The following is a 6,002-nucleotide window of genomic DNA, read 5'->3' on the forward strand; positions in this document are numbered from 1 at the left end:
ATGTGTGTGCATTTGTGTGTGGGGTGAGTGTGTGGTGTGTATGTGTGTGAATTTGTGTATGGGGTGAGAGTGTGGTGTGTATGTGTGTGCTTTTGTGTGTGGGGTGAGTGTGTGGTGTGTCTGTATGTGTGTTGCATATACATGATAGTCTTACTGGTGATTCATAAATGAAAGGTGAAATATGAGATTCCATTGTGTATATACATAAGTAGTGCTAATTATACAACTCAAATCTTTGTCTACACCCTCTATGCCAAGCACAGTGGCATGGACTTATGCCTGTCTTCTTTGTTTCTTTCTTTCAACCTGACATAAAACTAGACATGTGTAATAAGAGGGAATCTCAGCAGAGGCGCTGTCTTCATCAGATTGGCCTGCAGACATGTCTGTGGGACGTTTTCCTGATTGCTGTTGATGTGGGAGGGCCTTGCCCTCTGTGGATGGTGCCCTCCCTGGGCTGGTGGTCTTGGGATGTATAAAGAAGCAGGCTTAGCAAGCCGGGGAACAACGTTCCTCCATGGCTTCCGCTTCAGTTCCTGCATCTAGATTCCTGCCTTGATGTCCCTCAGTGATAGAGTGTAACCTATACTTGACTAGTAACCCTTTCCTTCCCAAGTTGCTTTTGGTCATGGTGTTTATTACAGCACCAGAAAGCAAACTAGGACAACAATATGCTTCAGCTGCCAGAGTAACGGAACTGTAGAAGCTGGTACCACCATTTTGCATTCCTCTCTATCTCCTGTACGGTATCTGGAGCCTCCAACAACTTCTTATGTTACAAGACAGGAGGATGACCATTTTAACAAGTTTTGATTGTTCACGTATACCGCCCATGTCCTCCATGTCCTAAACTGTTCTGGAAAGAGAACTGAAGCTCATTGAATAGGTGGCTCAGGCTAACATCACCAGGGCAGCCCTACCGCCAGCTGATCGACAACCCACCAATACGTACTGGCTGTCTCCCATGTGCTGAGACCCAGGAGGATGCTGACCATCTAGAATGAAATGAAGTGTGTCCTCAGTCAAACAGGATGAAGGAACATGTAAGCAAATTTGCACCGGGGTATAAGTCCTATAGACGTGCTGCTGTGGGCTCTCCCAGCAAATTCCACCCCAGGAACATCAGAGAATGGTCTGCCAAAGAACACAGGGCACCCCGTCTGTACCAACATACCTTCAGTATGGAGATGCACAGTGTTTTTCTAATCTTTAAAACAAGTGTGTGTGTGTGCACGAGGGCACTCGTGTACAAACTTGAGTGCAAGTGCCTGCAGAGGCCAGAGGTATTAGATTCCCTGGAGCTATGAGTTACCTGAAGTGGATGCTAGGGAGCAAACTCAAACCCTCTGGAAGAGCCTCACATGTTCCTAATAAACAAACCATCCCCCAATTCCTAGTCTTTTTGGTTTTTGTAAAAGATTTTAAAAAATATTCATTTTTAATTTTCTAGGTGTGAGTGTTTACCTGCATGTATGTGCACCATACATATGTAGTACCCTTGGAGGACAGAAGAGGGCATCAGAGTCCCTAGATCTACAGTTTTAAGTGGCTGTGAGCCACTGAGTGGGTGCTGGGACCAAAACCCAGGTCCTCTGAGAGAGTAGTAGGTACTCTTTACCACTGAGCCATGTCTCCAGCCCCTAGTTTGTACTCACCATTATGATTATGATTATGATTATGATTACGATTATGATTATTTTTGTCTTTTTCCAAAACAGTGTTTCTTTGTGTAGCCCTCGCTGTTCTGGAACTCTGAACCAAGATGGTCTCTGCCTTACAAGTGCTGGGATTAAAGGTGTGTACCACCATGCCAGGCTCTCATTATTATTGTTTGTAGTTTTTTGATACAGGTTTTCTCTGTGTAGCCCTAGCTGTCCTAGACTTGCTTTGTAGACCAGGCTGGCCTTGAACTCACAGAGATACACCTGCCGCTGCCTCCTGAGTGCTGAGATCAAAGGTATGTATTACCGCACCCAGTTTTTCATTATTATTATTATTATTATTGGTTTTGTTTTTTCGAAACAGGGTTTCTCTGTATAGCTCTGGCTGTACTGGAACTCACTCTGTAGACCAGGCTGGCCTCGAACTCAGAAATCCACCTGCTTCTGCCTCCCAAGTGCTGGGATTAAAGGAGTGCACCACCACCTCCCGGCTCATTATTATTTTTAATGTCAAGATCAAATGCAAAGCCTTAACATGCTGGGAAATCAATTTACCATTGAGCTATATCCTCAGCTACTTGGTTGTACAGAGCATGGGATTTTAAGATCAAACAGAAATTAATAATAATTTTTTTAAATTATGTCCTTTTGGCTAATCAAGAAGACCAGTGTGGATTATTAGGAGGCTCTGGTGAATTTAAATTCACTAGAGGAACTGGACAGAAAGGAAAGCTTAATTTCAGCTTGGTTAAACACAACATAATTGCAATAGTGAAATCATTATGCTAATTTAATTAAAAATGTAAAGAGAAAAACAAACGTGTTAGCTAAAATGGTGCCTACTTACTTAAGCTTAATGAGTTTTCGACTTAAGCATTTTTTTTTCTCAAACTGGAAATAGAATTAGAGTTCTCATCTCTATCACAGCGAATGGTTAATCTACTGTTTTTTTTATTCCAGACAGATTACAGAACTACACAACTTAAAAGTTTTAGAGAGAAAAAGAAGATGAAATTGATTAGTCATAAAAATCTCAGGATGGGGAAGGATTTTTTTTTTAAAGTTCAAAAATATAACGGTGACCGAAAAAAAAATTTAATTTAAATAAATGAACATCTAATTACGTAAAATTTAAGAAAGCATTGAAATACAAGGTAAAATATAGCTTAGGAACTAGTTACAACAATAGGCTAATTAAGAAATCTTATAAAAGACATTTAAAACTTATTTATTTATTTATTTATTATGTGCATGCGTGTTTTACCCACAGATATCTTATGTGCACTGCATGCTTGTATCACCCATGGAGGCCAGATGAGGGTGTCAGATCTGGAACAGGTGATTGTGCGCCACCACGTGGATACTGGGAACTGAACGCAGGTCCTCTGCAAGAGCAGCCAATGCTCTTAACCACTGAACCAACTCTCTAGCCCCCTATCACAATGCTCTAATATTTCCCTCAGTGTTTACTGACCTCAAGGGAAATATTTTTCATATATATATATACACACATATATATATGTTTTAAAATTTATATATGTGTGTGTGTTGTTGTTGTTTTATGTGTTTAGAAACTATAACAAAATAAAATGCAGGGAATCTGGGTCATTAGGAGAACTAGGTTGAATATATCAGGCTTCCTCCAAAGACTACATATTATTATAATGTATATAATGCACTACATATTATTATAATGTATACTTGCAGTTTCTGGCAGGTTTTGCCATAATAAGTGAATTTTATTTTACTGTAAGCATATAAAACAGGATATAAAAAAATGCCCCCTAGATGGGTAGTATTTTACTTACAGCCTTAAATTAATGTCCTATTCTCAAGGGACTCATGTGTTTGAAATTCAAATGGCATTAAAAAAAAAACCTGAGGCTTGTAGCCATTCTTATTTCCTGGTGCTTCAGCTGTGGCAAGCATAATTGCCTAGGGGGGATTTGCCTTATGTCTAGCATGAGAATTTTATGAGTTTTTGCATTGTTTTCCACCAGAAACAAAGGCAGAGCCGTCTCAGATATAAGGCGAAGCAGACTTGCAGGGGAAACGTGCATGTTGCTGAGGCAGAACCTGGTCAAAGTGGTGCTGGGTCTCGCAGGCCGTTAGCCATGCACCGTAAACTCTGGGTGGCAAGGATACCAAGAATACAGGCATCCTTTCACTCTCCCTGAGGATAAATCCTAGGCTGGGCTAAAGAGCAGTATCCAGTATCCAGCTGTGGAGGGAGGAGGCGTGGACTGTAAGTATTCAGCAATCGCATGCAATGAACCCTGATAGGAGGACAGGGTGCCGGGACAGCGCCAAGCAACACTGTCTGTAAGAGGTCGAAAGTGTGTCCGAGGCATCTGTTTGCTGGGCTCTGCTCTCCTTGGTTTAGGAGAAGAGGTTGCCTTCTTGCTAGGAGCCAGTCGCTGGCGGCAGAGGGACAGGGACCAGAGCCCCTGTACAACCCGACTTTGTTGGAAACATTGTCCCAGGAATTTGGGGGATGGTTCAGGGGTGTGCTGCTCTGTTGTTGAGTGGGAATGCCTCTACTGCAGACCTACCCGGGTCAGGATGAGAAACCTAGAAAGGCCATGGGACACATGATCTGGAATTCTTGAGGCAAGGGAAGTTCTGAAAATGGACACTTTGTCTTTCAGATTCTTTCACGCATACGCACGCGCGTGTGCGCACACACACACATATGCACACATGCAAGCACGCACACACGCATATGCGCGCACGTGCGCGCGCGCACACACACACACACGCACACGCACACGCACACGCACACGCACACATTTAAAGCTAGGGCTAGGCAGATAGTTCAGTGATTAAAGTGCTTGCTGAGAGTCTGGAATCCATGTAAAGCCCAGAGGGAAGGTAAGAAACAGAACCCGATGGTTCCTTTTCTTATTGTTTACTTATTTGTTTATTTATTTATGTTTAGTTTTTGAGATAGGGTTTCTGCGTGTAGTCCTGGCTGTCCTAGAACTCTGTAGACCAGGCTGGCCTCGAACTCATAAAGATCTGCCTGCTTCTGCCTCCCAAGTGCTGGGATTAAAAGCATGTGCCACCACTGCCCACCCTGACGGTTCCTTTTCCTTTTTTTTTTTTTTTTAAGGATTTATTTTATGCATATGAGTATACCACAGTTGCTGTCTTCAGACACACCAGAAGAGGGCACCAGACCCCATTATAGATGGTTGTGAGCCACCATGTGGGTGCTGGGAATTGAACTCAGGACCCCTGGAAGAACAGTCAGTGCTCTTAATCACTGAGCCATCTCTCCAAAGATGCCCACAGTTTAGGTCAAAGAGCAGATGAACAGTTAACCCTGAACCCCTGCTGACAGCTTGCTAAGCTGCTCACCACCACCCAAACACTGTTCCTGCGGCTACAGCCCAGTCCCCCACCAAAAACTTTAGAGTAGAGATTACTAAGAGCCAAGTTTGCTTCATGAAATGCAGATATGTTAGGGTCCTGTGCCTGATAAGCTTTAAAATGGACAGATTATAAGTCATGGAGATGAATCCACAAGCAGGTTTTGTTGAGAAAAAAGATAAATGTAAGTGGTATAAGGAAAGCTGTGAGCTAGCATGATCTACAAGACTGTACCTTTTGGAATACTCAGCCAAGGAGGAAAGAACAAAGGGGCTTGAATTCTGGTTTAAAACTTTTTTTTGTGAGCCGAGCAGTGGTGGTGCATACCTATAAGCCCACCTCTTGGGAGGCAGAGGCAGGTAGATCTCGGAGTTTGAGGCCAGTCTGGCCTATAGAGGTTGTTACCAACCAACCAACCAACCAACCAACCAAAACCACTTCTCTTGCTCAGTCGGCAAACCTGCCCTTCTGGGATGATGCCAGATGTGGCAAACTTGTAAAATAAACTATCTTGCCTTTCCTAATCTGAGTCTCTAGGACTCTTAATATGAAGGGAGGGCCTTTGTTTCTCAGAGCAATACGCAGGAATCTGTAATCTCGGTTCCCTCTTTGGGAAGAGAGTCAGGAGAAGACACTGGGCCTGCGCTGCAGTGGACAAGGAGGGAGTCTTACACAAGACAGGAGGCAAACAGCCACACTCAAGGCTGTTCTCCCAGCTCCTTGCTGGAGGGTCTGGGGAACTGGGCCAATGTGTAAAACAGCGACTGTTTTCTTTAAGAGGGGCTGCTCCTGGTTCCCAGGGTTATATCCCATTCCTCTAAAGAATGTTGCAACCTCTACAGCTTTCTAACAGCCCAAGGACTGGGCACGACCAATGAGAAAGTGGGGGAGGGAGCTGGAAAGGGGAGGGTCCTGGGAGGCTACAAAAAGTCCAGCCCAGGGTCCCTCAACTCCCCTCGATGGAAGCCG

At 43.8% G+C, this 6,002-nt stretch overlaps 1 protein-coding gene and 1 long non-coding RNA gene across 2 annotated transcripts in view; both read left to right on the plus strand.

The window, feature by feature from the left end:
- LOC116071029 overlaps nucleotides 1-2,739 on the plus strand; it is an 11,964-nt gene extending 9,225 nt beyond the window's left edge. Inside the window, exons 2-3 of the long non-coding RNA XR_004110680.1 lie at nucleotides 1,719-1,795; nucleotides 2,622-2,739. This is a non-coding gene — a long non-coding RNA (uncharacterized LOC116071029). The remainder of the gene's footprint in view (nucleotides 1-1,718; nucleotides 1,796-2,621) is intronic.
- Nucleotides 2,740-3,730: 991 nt separating this feature from the next.
- Nucleotides 3,731-6,002, plus strand: part of Mtus2 (microtubule associated scaffold protein 2) — a 388,646-nt gene continuing 386,374 nt past the window's right edge. Inside the window, exon 1 of the mRNA XM_031338775.1 lies at nucleotides 3,731-3,906. The gene's annotated coding sequence lies outside the window, so the exon portion shown is untranslated. The remainder of the gene's footprint in view (nucleotides 3,907-6,002) is intronic.

The sequence above is a fragment of the Mastomys coucha genome, unplaced genomic scaffold, assembly GCF_008632895.1.
Source record: "Mastomys coucha isolate ucsf_1 unplaced genomic scaffold, UCSF_Mcou_1 pScaffold22, whole genome shotgun sequence".
Classification (NCBI taxonomy): domain Eukaryota; kingdom Metazoa; phylum Chordata; class Mammalia; order Rodentia; family Muridae; genus Mastomys; species Mastomys coucha.